This window comes from Heptranchias perlo, chromosome 18 (assembly GCF_035084215.1).
Source record: "Heptranchias perlo isolate sHepPer1 chromosome 18, sHepPer1.hap1, whole genome shotgun sequence".
Lineage (NCBI taxonomy): Eukaryota > Metazoa > Chordata > Chondrichthyes > Hexanchiformes > Hexanchidae > Heptranchias > Heptranchias perlo.
Window position 1 is genome coordinate 20675703 of NC_090342.1, and position 19196 is coordinate 20694898.

The window sequence follows — 19196 nt, forward strand, 5'->3', positions numbered from 1 at the left end:
GAGGGTGCAGAGGCGATTCACCAGGATGTTACCAGGGCTGGAGCGCTTCAGCTATGAAGAGAGACTGGGAAGATTGGGTTTGTTTTCCTTGGAGCAGAGGAGGCTGAGGGGGGACATGATTGAGGTGTACAAAATTATGAGGGGCATAGATAGGATGGATACTAAGGAGCTTTTTCCCTTCGTTGAGGGTTCTATAACAAGGGGGCATAGATTCAAGGTAAAAGGCGGGAGGTTTAGAGGGGATTTGAGAAAGAACTTTTTCACCCAGAGGGTGGTTGTAGTCTGGAACTCACTGCCTGAGAGGGTTGTGGAGGCAGGAACCCTCACAACATTCAAGAAGCATTTGGATGAGCACTTTAAATGCCATAGCATACAAGGCTACGGACCAAATGCTGGAATATGGGATTAGAGTAGACTGGGCTTGACGGCCGGCGCGGACACGATGGGCCGAAGGGCCTCTATCCGTGCTGTATAACTCTATGACTCTATGACTCTATGACTCTAAGTGCATAGGTTTGTAATCAGTTCAGAGAGCCACATTGTGATTATTACCTTATTTGTCACTGCATCCAACATAATATTGGATTTCTTACAATAGGGCAAAACGTATATAAGAAAGCCCGTATCAACCTGGGGAACTAACAGGAACTATCACAAATTGGAAAATTTACAGTCGTTCTCCCATTCCTGAGATAACAAAATGTTTTCAAGAAAAAGAGTACTATTCCCCCAAATATGCTACAAAATAATAATTAGGATTATTATATTTACTTTAAACATGATATTGAAAAAAATGAGAATAGCCACTTTGTAAAATCTATTATTTGTAAAAATACAAAATATGGAGAGCATTCATCATGAAGATGGCATAAATCTAGTTTTATTGGTCTTAGCCAGATTCTTTTCCCTCCAGGGCTTATTCTGCTCTCCTTTGGAGCTGGAAAAAGTACCTTCATATCTCTGATGTAACTATTCTCCACCGTGGAACTCGTTACTGAATACTAAGAGGCAGGGCCAGTTTTTATTCAGTGGCTGAGTAAGTCAAATTCAATTTTCATTACATGGGATTCCAGGATTTTAACCAGTGTTTTGGGGATCACATTCCACAATTCTGTCTGTTTATAATTAAGGGCCATTGATTTATGTTGACTGAAGAAGTTAAGTTTGGTTGTTATTATATAGGATTCCAGGATTTTTACGGGTGTTTTGAGATTCAATTCCGCAATTCTATCCATTTTGCTGTGAAAACTGTAAATCAGTGTCTTTGTAGATCCAGAGGAATGCCCAAGACCACATTTAGGATAAGGCAGGGCTTTAATGAGATTCAGTTAGTGCTATCAGATTGTGCAATCCCTTTAGTGATCCTCATGTGGAAATCATAGGCCTGGACTTTGTATACAGCTAGAATTATACATAAAATAGTGGTTGCTAGTTATAAATCTTCCTTCCTGGGTTCTTGCTGGAAAACAGGACTGAATATAAACGGTGTCAGCACTGTATTCATTTTTGGGTGGGGTAATTGTTCTGATTGCAATGAGCTTTTTTTTAAGCAAGAACAAAGTGACCAATAACATGGTTGTTGAACTGTTAGCTTTTAACTTACTGTAAACTACAAGAGCTAACATAATTTGAGCTGAGGGGTATTTCCTTGTGAAGTTCAAAATAACTGTCATGTTGGGATGCATCCTAGGTTACTGAGGGAAGTAAGGGTAAAAATTGTGGAGGCTTTGTCCACAATTTTCCAATCATCCTTAGATATGGGGACGGTACCAGAGGACTGGAGGATTGTAAATGTTACACCCCTGATCAAAAAAGGGGAAAGGGATAAGCCCGGCAATTACAGGCCAACGTCAGTGATGAAGAAACTTTTAGATACAATAATCCATGACAAAATTAATTGGCACTTGGAAAAGTATGCGCTAATAAATGAAAGTCAGCACAGATTTGCTAAAGGAAAAATTGCGTTTGACTAACTTGATTGAGTTCTTTGACAAAGTAACGGAGAGGGTTGATGAGGGTAGTGGGGTTGATGTATATATGGACTTTCAAAAGGCGTTTGATAAAGTACCACATAATAGATTTGTAAGCAAAATTAAAGCCTATGCGATTAAAGGGACAGTGGCAGTGTGGATACAAAATTGGCTAAGGCACAGAAAGCAGAGAGTAGTGGTGAACGGCTGTTTTTCAGACTGGAAGGAAGTATACAGTGGTGTTCCCCAACGGTCGGTATTAGGACCACTGCTCTTTTTGATATATATTAATGACCTGGACTTGGGTATACAAGGTATAATTTCAAAGTTTGCAGATGACATGAAACTCGGAAATGTAATAAACAGTGAGGAGGATAGTAACAGATTTCAGGAGCACATAGACAGACTGGTGAAATGGGCAGACGCATGGCAGATGAAATTTAATGCAGAGAACTATGAAATTATATATTTTGGTAGGAAGAATGAGGAGAGGCAATATAAACTAAATGGTAAAAGTTAAAGGGGGTGCAGGGACAGAGAGATTTGGCAGTGTATATACACAAATCTTTGAAGGTGGCAGGACAAGTTGAGAAAGCTGTTAAAAAAGCATATTAATAGCTTTATTAATTGAGCCATAGAGTACAAAAGCAAGGAAGTTAGGCTAAATCTTTATAAAATACTGGTTAGGCCTCAGCTGGAGTACTGTGTTCAATTCTGGGCACCACACTTTAGGAAGGATGTCAAGGCCCTAGAGAGGATGCAGAAGAGATTTACTAGAATGGTGCCAGGGATGAGGGTCTTCAGTTATGTGGAGAGACTGGAGGAGATGGGGTTGTTCTCCTGAGAGCAGAGGAGATTTGATAGAGGTGTTCAAAATAATGAATGGTTTTGATAAAGTAAATATGGAGTTTCCAGTGGCAGAAGGGTTGGTAACCAGAGGACACAGATTTAAGGTGCTTGGCAAAAGAATCAGAGGTGACATGAGGAAACATTTTTTTACACAGTGAGTTGTTATGATCTGGAATGCACTGCCTGAAAAGGTGGTGGAAGCAGATTCAATAATAACTTTCAAAAGGGAATGGGATAGATACTTGAAGGGAAAAATTTTACAAAGCTACAGGGAAAGAGCAGGGGCATGGAACTAATTGGATAGCTCTCCCAAAGAACAGGCACAGGCACGATGGGCTGAATGGCCTCCTTCTGTGCTATATCATGTGAGTGGGCTGAATGGAAATTTTATCTAATGACTGTAGTAAGTGGCTTTTTGATAAATGTCTCGTATTTTGGAATGTTCTAGAAGCAGAAGTAAATTAAAATAATCTGATCAGATGGTATGACAGGAATGCAGGTTTGACAGGTGCTTATGAGAAGATCAGTATTTTTTATAAGTGTAGTACGTTTACAATTTATATACTATTCATGTAGCATGGAACTGAGCCATACAGACCAGAAAGCCAGAACGGTCTTTGTCCAGTCGCTAGTCTGGAGAAAATGAGTTGATTTCAGCTGGAGTTGCTGTATGGCTGCTACAGCCGGCTTCAGTGCCCATGGGCTTGGGAGGGAAAAATCAGCAGGGTTCCAGCTCCTAATCACTATGCAGTGACCCCGACTGGGAAGTGTACTTGTGTGGCTGTCATGTGAGGATGGGATCAAACTCAGCCATAATGTCCCTATGGTTGAACAACCTGCCAATATCTTTTTCTGTGCTTGCATGTGACAAACAGTGACTTGGGTGGAGTACTGGAAGAAAGTCAGCACTATTCGAACTTTACTGAAGCGAAGAGAAGGGATAAGAATCATCTGCACTCAATTTCCAAAGGTAATGCAGCAAGGTAATTGAAAGTAGTAATTTTTAAGCATTTGCAATAGGGGAAGTTCGGCAGAAATTTTTCACCCATAGAGTAGGAATTGTGGAATACATTACCAAGCAGGGCAACTGAAGCAGGGTTCAAGGGACAAATAGATACAGTTCTAGAAAGAGAAGGGATTGAGGTACATGGTAAGAAGATGGGTTGATAAGGTTTGTCTTTATGCTTGGAAAATATTTTTTCTGTAACTAAAAATTCTCCTATTGTTAGTTGGCAATAAATGGTTTTTTGTATCCCACTCAAACTTCAACATCTCCTTCAATGTACACAATAGATCCTGAAGCCCACAGTTCTCATCCATTCTTGTTACACTACATTAATAATTATCAGTCTTGGCCTCACTTTGGTTAGGGAACCAGCAGAATATCGTCAGTCAAACTTCAGTGTTATTACTCTGTGAGGAACAGCAATGTCACTCTGACCAGTGACTTTTCCTACTCGAAATTTGAGCCCGGGAAGGAGTCAGGCGGGCAGGAGCCGAGGCAAACGGCAAACCGTCCTGACCTCGGCAGGGTGAGGCCTGGAGGTTTTAACTCCAGGGCCTCATCTGCAGGCCCCCAGTTAGCTTCCCGTCCGAAACTGGCAGGAAGCAGCGGCTGGCAATGTCAGGCAGCAGGAGACCGCCACCAGGATCCGAAGGCACTCAGGTAAGTTACGAGTTGGGGGGTCAGGAGGCCTTACAATCGGGAGATGGGGAAAGCCCGGGGCAGGGGAGGCCTAAATTTTCCTTGTGGGGCCAGGGGGAGTACACAAGGAAAGTCAAAAAAAGTAAAATGGGCCTCTTCTGAACCCAACTCCCCTTCCCGCTAAGTTGGCCTGGCGGGAAAGACACAACGGCTTCCCCACGCAGCCCTCCGGTTAAAATAGCAGTCAGGCCCCAGTGACGTCATTGGAGCCTGATGTGCATGTTTGAAGAAGGACTCCGCCGTTTTTTTTCCAAAAAATATACTTTATTCATAAAATTTGCAAACAATACATACAATACAGTTGTCATATCTCATTCCAAACGTACACAATACAGATTATACAATTTGCAGGTTACATCAAGTACAGTTCAATGAACACATTGGACATAATTACAGTTCTGGGGTGCCTCATTGCATTACAATCAATACAGGTGATTCATTACAGATTCATTACAGGTACATTACATTTCATTACATCAACTTGAATTTTACATTCTGCCCGAGGGGTTTTTCCCTGACTTCAGCCCCTCGGTATACAGTGGCGGGAAGGCTCTAAACGGTTGCCTCTCCCCACAGAGCCTTTGTGGCGGCTGCACCCATCCTCAGTGCGTCCCTCAGCACGTAGTCCTGGACCTTGGAATATGCCAGTCTGCAACACTCGGTCGAGGACAGCTCCTTGCACTGGAAGACCAGCAAGTTTCGGGCAGACCAAAGGGCGTCTTTCACCGAGTTGATGGTCTTCCAGCAGCAGTTGATATCCGTCTCGGTGTGCGTCCCCGGGAACAGCCCGTAGAACACAGAATCCTGTGTTACAGAACTGCTCGGGACGAACCTGGACAGATACCACTGCATCTCTCTCCAGACCTTCTTTGCAAAGGCACATTCCAGAAGGAGATGGGTGACGGTATTGTCTCCACCGCAGCGTCCTCGGGGACAGCGCGCGGTGGTGCTGAGACTCCGGGAGTGCATGAAGGATCTGACGGGAAGGGCCCTTCTCATCACCAGCCAAGATAGGTCTTGCTGCTTGTTTGAAAGCTCTGGCGATAAGGCGTTCTGCCTAATGACATTGACAGTCTGCTCGGGGAACCAACCGACAGGATCCACCATCTCCTTTTCCCAGGGGGTCTCGAGGACGTTACGTGCAGACCACTTGCTGATCGCCTTGTGGTCAAAGGTGTTTTTCTGCACAAACTTTTCCACGAAGGACAGGTGGGGCGGAACGGTCCAACTGGACGGAGCGTTCCATGGCAGTGTGGCCAGGTCCATCCTTCTCAACACCGGGGACAAGTAGAACCTCAGTACGTAGTGACACTTTGCGTTTGCGTACCAAGGGTCTATGCACAGCTTGATGCAGCCGCACACGAAGGTGGCCATCAGGATTAGGGCCACATTGGACATGCCTTTCCCCCCTTTCTTTGGAGATTTGTACATCGTGTCCCTGCGGACACGGTCCATTTTTGATCTCCAGATAAAGTGGAAGATGGCTCGGGTGACTGTCGCGGCGCAGGAGCGAGGTATGGGCCAGACCTGCGCCACATACAGCAACACCGAGATCACCTCGCACCTGATGACCAGGTTTTTGCCCACGATCGAGAGGGATCATCAATCCCACAGCCCCAGTTTCTGCTTAACCGTGGCAATACGCTCCTCCACCGGTTTATAGCGGGTGTCCTACTCAGAAGAGAAGGTTAAAATCATAGCCTGCGGGATCTGCCGGGTGGGCAGGTTTAATAATCACCCCTTTGAACTTCAATGGATTTTCTGTAAAAACCAGGTAAATGTTTGTCGTATCCAGACGTTTGTAATCACATAATAGGATACAAATTAATTTTGATAATGTTATCATATAAACGCTTGTTGCGCTTTTATCAAATTTCTCTCTGTATTTTAACAGCGACATTAACTCATTTAAATTAAAGAGGTTAGTACCTCCATTAAAATAGTGGAGAAAGGAATTTCCTATAAGTTAAGCGTTCGTACAATAATATTGCTGACAGTAATTTCTACCTCAATATTTATTTTAAAAATTGTTTTGTGCTTTGTGAATGATAATTTTTTTAAATCTGAAATGAACTTTAATTATCTTTTGATGTTTCTTCTAGTTAAGCTTCTCCTGAACATCCAAATTTTGGGTTATTCAAAAACTGGTAGGAGACTGATTCACACACACACGTGTGAAGCTCAGAATTAAATGTAGCTCAGGTTGATATGATAACGTTTATTTCTTCTGTGCCTGCAAGAGTCCTACTGGAAATTAGTTTGGGGCTATATCACATAGTTCCTAGTGGGCTCAGATTCATAGCGGAAAACTAGCCATAAATTGGCACTAATTTGACAAGCTCACTCACAGAGACCATAAAGAGAAGTGGTGGATGGAGAACTGGAAAATGGAAAAATTGACACTGATGCAATAACAGGTTCTTTTTTAAGCTTAGAATTAAGGTACATTGACAGGATAGAATAGAGAAAACTCTACTCTGCATCTGGCAAATGTTTTACCTCAGGAATGCTTGGTGCTTACTACATGCTAAGAGGTGGGAAAATCTTTCTTCCCTAGCACAGAAATTCATCATGATTAGTGTAAAAATTAATTTTGAGTGAGCATCAGATGAAAACATGATCATTCTCAGTTGTGATGCCTTCCATGGTCAAATGGTCTGCCAGCACTCACCATCTAGGCTCACACATAAATGCTGCATGGACACCCATGAGCTATGTTCCAGCATGGTTACATTTGTTCAGTAGAGAAGTAGAAGAACTGGGAAACAAATAACCTTGGTCCAAACATGGACACAAGAGCTGAATTCCAGAGGTGAGGTGAGAGTGACTGCCATTGATATCAAGGCAGCATTTGACTGAGTGTGGCACCAAGGAACATAGGAACATAGGAACAGGAGTAGGCCATTCAGCCCCTCATGCCTGCCCTGCCATTTGATAAGATCATGGCTGATCTGTGATCTAACTCCATATACTTGGAGGCCAATCATCTCAGCCCCAGGAAATCACTGCAAGAGTTCTTCAGGGCAGCATCCTAGGCCCAATTATCTTCAGCTGCTTCATCAATGACCTTCCCTCCATCATAAGGTCAGAATTTCGCTCCATTCGCAATTCCTCAGATAATGAAGCAGTTCATGCCCTCATGCAGCACGACCTGGATAACACCAGGCTTGGGCTGATAAGTGGCAAGTAACATTCACACCACACAAGTGCCAGGCAATGACCATCTACAACAAGAGAGTGTATAACCACCTCCCTTTCACATACAATGGCATTACCATCGCCAAATCTACCACCATCAACATCTTGGGGGGTCACTATTGACCAGAAACATAACTGGACCAGCCACATAAATACCGTGGCAACTAGAGCAGGTCAGAGGCTGGGTATTCTGCAGTGAATTTAAATTCAATTAATTAATTAAATTCAATTAATTAAATAAAAATCCAGAATTAAAATACTAGTATCAGTAATGATGGCCATGAAACTACCGGATTGTCGTAAAAACCCATCTGGTTCACTAATGTCCTTTAGGGAAGGAAACCTGCCATCCTTACCCGGTCTGGCCAAAATGTGACTCCAGACCCACAGCAATGTGGTTGATTCTTAATTGCCCTCTGAAATGGCCTAGCAAGCCACTCAGTTGTAAAATCTCGCTACGAAAAGTCATAATAAGAAAAAAACCGGACGGACCACCCAGCATCGGACCACTAGGCACCGGACACGACAACGGCAAAACACCAAGCCCAGTCGACCCTGCAAGGTCCTCCTTACTAACATCTGGGGACTTGTGCCAAAATTGGGAGAGCTGTCCCACAGACTAGTCAAGCAACAGCCTGACATAGCCATACTCATGGAATCATACCTTTCAGCCAACGTCCCAGACTCTTCCATCACCATCCCTGGGTATGTCCTGTCCCACCGGCAGGACACACCCACCAGAGGTGGCGGTACAGTGATATACAGTCAGGAGGGAGTGGCCCTGGGAGTCCTCAACATTGACTCTGGACCCCATGAAATCTCATGGCATCAGGTCAAACATGGGCACGGAAACCTCCTGCTGATTACCACCTACCGTCCTCCCTCAGCTGATGAATCAGTCCTCCTCCATGTTGAGCACCACTTGGAGGAAGCACTGAGGGTAGCAAGGGCACAGAATGTACTCTGGGTGGGGGATTTCAAAGTCCATCACCAAGAGTGGCTCGGTAGCACCACTACTGACCGAGCTGGCCGAGTCCTGAAGGACATAACTGCTAGACTGGGCCTGCGGCAGGTGGTGAGCGAACTAACACGAGGGAAAAACTTACTTGACCTCGTCCTCACCAATCTACCTGTCGCAAATGCATCTGTCCATGACAGTATTGGTAGGAGTGACCACCGCACAGTCCTCGTGGAGATGAAATCCCGTCTTCGCACTGAGGACACCATCCAACGTGTTGTGTGGCACTACCACCGTGCTAAATGGGATAGATTCGGAACAGATCTAGCAGCTCAAAACTGGGCATCCATGAGGCGCTGTGGGCCATCAGCAGCAGCAGAATTGTATTCCAGCACAATCTGTAACCTCATGGCCCGGCATATTCCTCACTCTATCATCACCAACAAGCCAGGGGATCAACCCTGGTTCAATGAGGAGTGTAGAAGGGCATGCCAGGAGCAGCACCAGGCATACTTAAAAATGAGGTGCCAACCTGGTGAAGCTACAACTCAGGACTACATGCATGCTAAACAGCGGAAGCAACATGCTATAGACAGAGCTAAGCGATTCCACAACCAACGGATCAGATCAAAGCTCTGCAGTCCTGCCACATCCAGTCGTGAATGGTGGTGGACAATTAAACAACTAACGGGAGGAGGAGGCTCTGCAAACATCCCCATTCTCAATGATGGCGGAGTCCAGCACGTGAGTGCAAAAGACAAGGCTGAAGCGTTTGCAACCACCTTCAGCCAGAAGTGCCGAGTGGATGATCCATCTCAGCCTCCTCCCGATATCCCCACCATCACGGAAGCCAGTCTTCGGCCAATTCGATTCACTCCACGTGATATCAAGAAACGGGTGAGTGCACTGGATACAGCAAAGGCTATTGGCCCCGACAACATCCCAGCTGTAGTGCTGAAGACTTGTGCTCCAGAACTAGCTGCGCCTCTAGCCAAGCTGTTCCAGTACAGCTACAACACTGGCATCTACCCGACAATGTGGAAAATTGCCCAGGTATGTCCTGTCCACAAAAAGCAGGACAAATCCAATCCGGCCAATTACCGCCCCATCAGTCTACTCTCAATCATCAGCAAAGTGATGGAAGGTGTCGTCGACAGTGCTATCAAGCAGCACTTACTCACCAATAACCTGCTCACTGATGCTCAGTTTGGGTTCCGCCAGGACCACTCGGCTCCAGACCTCATTGCAGCCTTGGTCCAAACATGGACAAAAGAGCTGAATTCCAGAGGTGAGGTGAGAGTGACTGCCCTTGACATCAAGGCAGCATTTGACCGAGTGTGGCACCAAGGAGCCCCAGTAAAATTGAAGTCAATGGGAATCAGGGGGAAATCTCTCCAGTGGCTGGAGTCATACCTAGCACAAAGGAAGATGGTAGTGGTTGTTGGAGGCCAATCATCTCAGCCCCAGGGCATTGCTGCAGGAGTTCCTCAGGGCAGTGTCCTAGGCCCAATCATCTTCAGCTGCTTCATCAATGACCTTCCCTCCATCATAAGGTCCGAAATGGGGATGTTCGCTGATGACTGCACAGTGTTCAGTTCCATTCGCAACCCCTCAGATAATGAAGCAGTCCGAGCCCGCATGCAGCAAGACCTGGACAACATCCAGGCTTGGGCTCATAAGTGGCAAGTAACATTCGCGCCAGATAAGTGCCAGGCAATGACCATCTCCAACAAGAGAGAGTCTAACCACCTCCCCTTGACATTCAACGGCATTACCATCGCCGAATCTCCCACCATCAACATCCTGGGGGTCACCATTGACCAGAAACTGAACTGGACCAGCCATGTAAATACTGTGGCTACGAGAGCAGGTCAGAGGCTGGGTATTCTGCGATGAGTGACTCACCTCCTGACTCCCCAAAGCCTTTCCACCATCTACAAGGCACAAGTCAGGAGTGTGATGGAATACTCTCCACTTGCCTGGATGAGTGCAGCTCCAACAACACTCAAGAAGCTCGACACCATCCAAGATAAAGCAGCCCGCTTGATTGGCACCCCATCCACCACCCTAAACATTCACTCCCTTCACCACCGGCGCACTGTGGCTGCAGTGTGTACCATCCACAGGATGCACTGCAGCAACTCGCCAAGGCTTCTTCGACAGCACCTCCCAAACCCGCGACCTCTACCACCTAGAAGGACAAGAGCAGCAGGCGCATGGGAACAACACCACCTGCACGTTCCCCTCCAAGTCACACACCATCCCGACTTGGAAATATATCGCCGTTCCTTCATTGTCGCTGGGTCAAAATCCTGGAACTCCCTTCCTAACAGCACTGTGGGAGAACCGTCACCACACGGACTGCAGCGATTCAAGAAGGCGGCTCACCACCACCTTCTCGAGGGCAATTAGGGATGGGCAATAAATGCTGGCCTCGCCAGCGACGCCCACATCCCGTGAACAAATAAAAAAAAAGTGAGTGGCTCACTTCCTGACTCCTCAAAGCCCCTCCACCACCTATAAGGCACAAGTCAGGAGAGTGATGGAATACTCTCCACTTGCCTGGATGGGTGCAGCTACAACAACACTCAAGAATCTCAACACCATCCAGGACAAAGCAGTCCAATTGATCGTCAGCGCATCCACCTCCGGTGTACCATGATTGTAATGTGTATTATCCACAGGATGCACTGCAGGCTTCTTTACCAAGGCTTCTTCGACAGCACCTTCTAAACCTACAACCTCGACCTACTAGAAGGACAAGTGCAGTAGGTGCATTAGAACACCATCACTTCCAGGTTCCCTCCAAGTCACACACCATTCCGACTTGGACATATATTGCTGTTCCTTCATTGTCGCTGGGTCAAAATCTTGGAACTCCCTATCTAACAGTATGTGGGAGTACCTTCACCACATGGACTGCAGCGGTTCAAGCAGAAGGCTCACCATCACATTCTCAAGGACAACTAGGGATAGGCAATAAATTCTGGCCTTGCTAGCGACATCCATATCCCAAGAAGGAATAAATATAAAAAGATCTGTCCTGACATCTGAATCGCTGCTTCAATCTGCCAATAATATGCTCAGTAATGGTCCTGATGATTGCATGGGCTTTCTTGTATCTGCCTTCTGCCTCTGATCTGGACTATCACAAGGGTGCCATTAGCCAGACTTAGAGGGCAACCTTAATCTCCAGGCAGCTACCCTACCAGTCTCCCTTCATCTTCAAATAAGCCTGCCATTGATAATTGATGCAAAATGAAAGCATTGTGGTTACTGCCTGGTAAGAGGACATTAACCTGCATGATATATGGGTGGTCACTCACTACCTGCACATTGATGGTGTAGGACCCCTTTCTGTTGGTGTAAACCACTCTTATTATGACCAGGGCTTGGATGGGGACACGGTGTTATCAATCACCCCCTTGCACTTTTGGCGAGTCTGCAGTTTATGCCGCTGTCCAGTGTGAAAAACATTACGGTCCTCTTGAATAGAGCATGTTTGATTCATCTGTGCACAGCAAATTGGTTGATAGTGCTGATGTCCCCACACTACTCTGGAGGATGATCTTGAGGCATGATAACTAAGGGTCGTGATCACCTTGATGGCCACTGGCATCTCCGTATTCGAGGGCATCTTCAGGCATTCCTGAAGCAGATGATACAGCTCTACAACCGGCCTCCCTGCTGAATCTGAGCTACCAGAAGCAGTGCATTTCAGTCATCTCTGTGCCTGTGCCAGTAGATGCAATGGGTGGCACAGCAGCACATCCAGACATCACATATATTTGGCAGCCCTTTTTTTTGCTCTTGTTTGCCCTCTTCTGCTAAATCATGGGACAGGGGGAGCAGTGACAGCAAAGAAGCAGTGAACTTCCTTTCTTCACAAACTGTATGAAACTGCTGCAGTTCTGTTCCAATTCCTGATGTGCAAGAACCTGCCTCAGCTGCAGCGCCCATTTTATATGAGGTGAAATTAATACGTTGCACATGTGATTTGTGAAGATTGGAATTTTGTGAGCACCCCTTTAACAAGCAGTAATCCAGGACTTAACAAGCGTAACAAGGCTACTGCACAGTATAAGCACTATAGGCTTGCACAACGCCAGCTCAGAAGTGCTGCAGCAGTTTCCCAACAGGCGTAGACAGGGCAGGAAATGTACAAAATGACAAATTCCCCAAACTGTCGGCCAGTAACGCTGAATTTTTCAACAGCAGAACTGTTACACCAACAGCAATTTTTGGACTTAAATTTCATTGCTATGTGCAGAACGGACAGATATCAAGTGGCTCAAAGCAAACTGCATGGCAGCAGCATAGTGATTTGTTTTAGGTTGAAGGATTGCTGTAGGCTTAGCACTCAAGGTAATGGCATGTGTTAAATTATCCAAACCTTTTGATCAGCAAATTAGTCTGTTGCTATCTAACCTGATAAAAGAATTGGAAGAGAAGGAAGGATTGCATTTGTTTGTTTTTCAAAACAAACAGGACCGTTGCCAGCAGATGTGATGAAAAACAGAAACAATGCCCCTCAAAAGAATAACAGAACTCCTGCGCCAGTTTATGTTGGGCAGACCTTTCAACTCGCCTTCATTTCTGAGATTTATCTCCTATATAAAAAAAGAAAGAAGAAAGAAAGACTTGCATTTATATAGTGCCTTTCATGAGCTCAGGACGTCGCAAAGCACTTTACAGCCAATTAAGTACTTTTGAAGTGTAGTCACTGTTGCAATGTAGGGAAATGCAGTAGCCAATTTGTGCACAGCAAGGTGCCACAAACAGCAATATGATAATGACCAGATAATCTGTTTTTAGTGGTGTTGGTTGATGGTTAACTATTGGCCAGGACTTCCCTGCTCTTTGAAACAATGCCATGGGATCTTTTACGTCCACGTAAGAGGACAGACGGGGCCTTGGTTTAGCGTCTTGTCTGAAAGACAGCGCCTCCAACAGTGCAGCACTCCCTCAGTAGTGTACTGGAGTGTTAGCTTAGATTTTGTGCTCTAGTCTCTGGAGTGGAGCTTGAGCCCACAACCTTCTGACTCAGAGGTGAGAGTGCCATTATTGAGCCACACTATGTTAGTTTATTGCTATATTTGTATCAAACAGTAAATTGAAAGATTTGTGACAACTTGATGCTTCTGAGAGCCTAAAACAGCTCCTGAATTTCCTAAATAATATTTGTTTCTGGTATCAAGTTAAACACTTTTTAGGACCTGTTAAGTTACCCAAACCTATTTCTCGGCAACTGGCTTGGAGTTGTCTAAACACTTTTGTTACACCTCCTGCCTTCAGAATTTAGCTGAAACTTCACATTTGCGAAACATTCCTCAGGTTGGAACGTCTGTTTTGAGGGCACAGAATAATCCAGTTGCATATAAGATCAACCTCAACCAATCTGCATAAAAAGACCAAGTTGACCCTGAAACTCAAAGTCATTGCACGCCTAATCTTGATGCTTGATTTTTTGCTGTTGTTGTTTATTGCCTCATTCATCACTGGCTTATCTGCTGAGTTATCTGGTGGGGATATATATAGGGTTAAACAGATTCCAGATCAACTGTCTCGTTCTCATTTGAAGATTATCACCGGAAACCACTTCAAGGGAGAACTGTAGTGAATGCAATAATCTAATAATGATGCATTTACATTGTCCTCATGGATCTTTACCAGCCACTGAGGAAAGAACTAGTATCTAACTAGACACAAACAGAGATTTTAAAACAAGCTTGCACATGTACAGTTGTTTTAAAGTGGAACCAGCTGGTGCATCAACCACCTACAGAATAAACAGGACAATTTCTACAGCACTAGAGCTGCCACTTCTTATGAACGTGCTATTAAATTATTATAGATTACTTATGGCTGACATTTAAGCCCCTTTCACATTTTTGATCTTACCAATAACAAATACTGTTTAATTTACACATTACATATATTAGGCAGACTCTCCTCTTTGTTGAAATGGCTATCTGCTCACCCAATGCCTGCTCCTCGGACCCCAGGTGATTTCCCAGGGTCTGGGTCATTCGAGTAATTTAGGTGGACTCTGGTGACATTTCATCCACCGCTGGGTTGCTCACCTCAGGTGGGGGATGGACCTTGCTGCAGCACCTGCCATCATGTAGCGTAGCTTAAAGATGTAGAAAAACAATAATTTTGAATTTAAAAGTTGATTTTCCCACTTTAACAATTGCAATAATTTGTTGTGCAATTGATTGCATTAGGCAAAGAGGCCCTTTAAAATTTTAATTTGCTGCCTCCACCCCCCCAGCCAGCGGACCACAGCAACTCAGATGCCAGGACGCATCACATCCCTTGTGCCCAGCAATGTTATGGCACAAACAATGGGAAAGGCACTGTATGCCATCATTTAGGTCTAATTATAATATGCCCACCCATATTTGGGTAGACATATTGCACGTCCAATGGCACTTCCAGAGGGAAGCAGTGTCGGGTGGTGGAGAACCAGAGGAACAGCTCCCCACCCAATTTTCCTCTCCCATTCACGCAGGTTACACAACAGGAGAAATGGCTATGGGCTGATCTCATTTAATGACTTGATAACATAAATCCTAAATATTATTTTATAAGATTACAACCAGAAATAGAAATAAGTGAAAAATAAATATAGATCAGATATTAGAAGAGTGACATTTCTGGAATAATCCACCTGGCGGGGGGTAGAAATAGTGGGGCTGATTTTTGTCTCCATTATGTGCTGGGTTTGTGCTCACAAACCACACTGGAGAAACATGTTTCACTAGAACTCAATAACAGACCTTGAAGAAGGCAGATGGATTGATTCACCTTACATATTAATCAGTGTTTCATACTACAGCAATATTAATAAATGATTACATGCAAGTAATATATATTGATATAATATTCCTGAACATTATGGCCCTAATCATCCTCTCCCATGTGCCCAATCACCCAGCCCTTATACCTACCCTTGTGGCCGAGCCTGAGAAATCCATTCTGATACCTACTCCTCACCCAGCCACTTGTCAGCCCATTCCCCATGCTGTATGACCCTTCTCTTCCCCAATCTCTGGCTCCAAATATCCTTTAACTATTCTCTATCTTCCTCTTCTCCCCCCTCCCCCAGCATTTAACCCTGATCTATACCCTAAACTCTTGTCCTGCTCTATGTTCCCCCTTATCCCCAGCTCTTCCTTCCCTCTTCCTTTTATGGCTTCCAACCTTCCTCTACCTTCTCCCCCCAGTTTCTAACCCCAATGTATCTTCCCCTCCCTCCACCACTCTACTTTACCTTCCCCTGCTAGCCTCCTGTGGCCTTCTGCATCACAATCCACCCTCAGCCCTGGTCGAATTATCCGTCGCTATAGCCACAGTTGACATAATGACTACACTTGATCTTGATTCTTCATGTGTAACATCACGAGAAGTTGATTGGTATATTCAAATTTCTAAGCAGTTGATTTGACTCAAATATCACATTCACAAAACAGCAACAAATCAAAACTAAAATGCTAAGAGGTAGGAGCTTAAAAGTGCAGTTGCAGCTCCTTAAAGAGACACATGCACTTTCTATCAGGGAGAATTATTTTGATTTGCTTTTAATGCTGCAGATTTCTGAGGATGAGCCAAGAGCCTGAAAGTGCTCAAGCAGGAGGAAAGACAGCTCTCTTTTTGGAGACAGCACTGGATGTGATGATCAGAGAGATGATGCAAAGAAGAGTTTGTATTCTGTGTGGGGCATCTTCCTCAGAAAGCGTCAGTGAGGGCTGTATGGGATGGGTAGCTGAATGCAGTGTTAGTTGTTAAGAGGTCTCCCGCTCAGGTGCAGAAGTAAGTTCAACACCTTGAAGAAGTTTGCCAAGGTAAGAGACCGCTGAGGTTATCTCTCTGTGGTATTCAGGTATGGCAGCATGTGCACACACATACACGTTCACACATACATACACACATATACACTTTCTCCTCAACCAGCTGGATACTTACATGGGATGTTTCCTCATCTTTATAGATCCCCTTTGGTCTCTCAAACACTAGCACAATTAATGCATTACAAACCTTTTACATTCTAAGCAAACCTCACTGATGGTGTGTAGGGCCATAGAAGATTTTCTCCAGCACCTACTTGCATGCTACAAGTTCTTGCACTCTTGTCTTAGGAAACACAGTAGCTAATTGCATTGCTGTGGCTGGATTCATTCAACAGTCAGCACTTCACCAATCTCTTCATGATGGCAGATAAGAGGGCCCACCACAGAAAGGAGAAGCTGGGAACTGGAGAGGGTTCATCCAAACAGCTCGCCAAGGCATCTGAAGGAGCAGACTCTAGATATTATGGACAATCACATTGTGGAGCCTATTGGAGAGGGGCATGCAGGAAGCCAACCTGTATCTGCAGGCTAGTACCCACTCTTACATCTTTCAGTTCTATCACGGAACTTGTCCATCGCTAAGGCATTATACCAATAGGCAACTTAATAGGGTACCAATCTACCATTTTCATTTTGGGTGCAGATTGTGTGGGTGGTGGGCAAAGCGATTGGTCTGCCCGCCTGATGGCACCAGCAAGAGAACTGAACCATTTTGATGGTTGGACCTTATTAGAATACTTTCAGCAAGCTGCTAGTGCTGAACAAGCGCCGATAGGCATCTCAACAATTGGTGGGGCGGGAGGGAGGGAAGCAGGAGATCCACGGTGCTGAACTGAAAGTAGGCCCTTAATGTACTGGGGAGGTGGGGGGAGGGCTTGCAGAGGCAATCCCGAGGGGTGGGGGGGGGGGGAGTGTTGGTTAGCAAGAGACCAGCAGCAGGTGGGAAGATTTTTTGGGGCCAAGAGGAGAATTCATGCTGTTGAGTGTGAGTTGTCCTCAGGTACAACTTCTATATCTAAGGATGTTTGAAAGGTTTTGGTCACACCATCTGCTATTTCCACTCTGATTTCCCTCAGCATTCTGGAACACATGCCATCAGGGCTCAGTGCTTTCTCCATTTTTGAGTTCTACCAATTCTTTTCAGTACTACTTCCTTATCTATTGTTTCCTGTCTAATCCTCCTCTTGTATCCTTTCATTCCCACTACCACACTCTTCTGTGACAACTGAGATTGACTTGTTAAGTATCTCAGCCATTCCTTTATAACCTCCATAAGAAGAGTACCTTTTACATTTCTAATCGGCTATATCCTTTCTTTAAATACTCCTTTACTTTTCTATGGGTCTATAAAATTCTTTACTATTTCCCTTTTTGTTATCTGCCAGTCTTTCTTCATGCCTCCTCTTAGCCTTTCTAATCTTTTTTTTTTGCTTCCCCTCCATGTTTTCTGTCTTTGGCTTGCTATTCTTTGGTATTATTAGCTATATTATTTTTTTAAGCCTCATTTTAATTTTAATTTCTCTACTCATTCAAAGGACTTCAGTTTTTGCTTGTGGGAATATGCCTATTCTGTACACCGAATGTCTCCAATTTGAATGTTTCCCATTGTTTGTGCACTGCCTTATTTGCCAGTTTTTCTTTCCAGTTTATATGGGCTAGTTCCCTTTTTATCTCATTGAATTTACTTTTTCCAGTCAAGTACCTTTATCTTCGACTCTCTTTTTCACTTTTTACATCAAACCCAGTTATGTTCCCCTGCCCTTACATTACCTACTTGCCTTTGACATAGATCTGAAAACCAAAGATAATAAATCAAGCAGCGCAGCTTTAATTAGCACAGCAAATGGCCTCTGGCTATGTACCTGCTGTGGGGTGCTTTCCATATATTTACACAGGCTCACAGTGATGAAAGAAAAGAAAGACTTGCATTTATATAGCGCCTTTCATGACCTCAAAACATCTCAAAGCACTTTATAGTCAATGAAGTACTTTTGAAATGTAGTCACTGTTGTAATGTAGGAAATGTGGCAGCCAATTTGCACACAGCAAGGTCCCACATGGCCAATATTTATCCTTCAACTAACATCACCAAAAACAGATTATCTGGTCATTATCATATTGCTGTTTGTGGGATCTTGTTGTGTGCAAATTAACTGCTGGATACTTGAAATTGGCTGTAAAGTGCTTTGGGACATCCTGAGATTGTGAAAGGTGCTATATAAATGCAAGTTTTTCTTTTTTTTCATACTCCAGCAGATTCAGCAGTGGAGTTTACCAGCAGGCACAACTACAGCCTAAGGGCCAGGATCACTGGTCCTTGGGTTTCTAAGCTACAGGAACTTTGGAAGAACAATACCATTATTCAAGTTTGGAGAAAGTTCTGATAAAAAGTCCTGAATTTAAATTGTTGTACCAAATGATTCTGCTTAAGTGCACTAATATGTTGCAGACATATTTGGAAAAGAAAGAAGGCTGCAAATAAAATTAAACTATATATTTCTAGGTCTTCACTATAAATAGGCAGATGGACAGTAAAGAACTACTCCCCCATATTGTATTCAGACATTTATTTACATAACATTTATTTAGCTAGAAAGGGGAATACTATTTATTTTCAAAGAACACAATCAAAATCAAAAGACAATTACTTCAAGGTCCCTGGG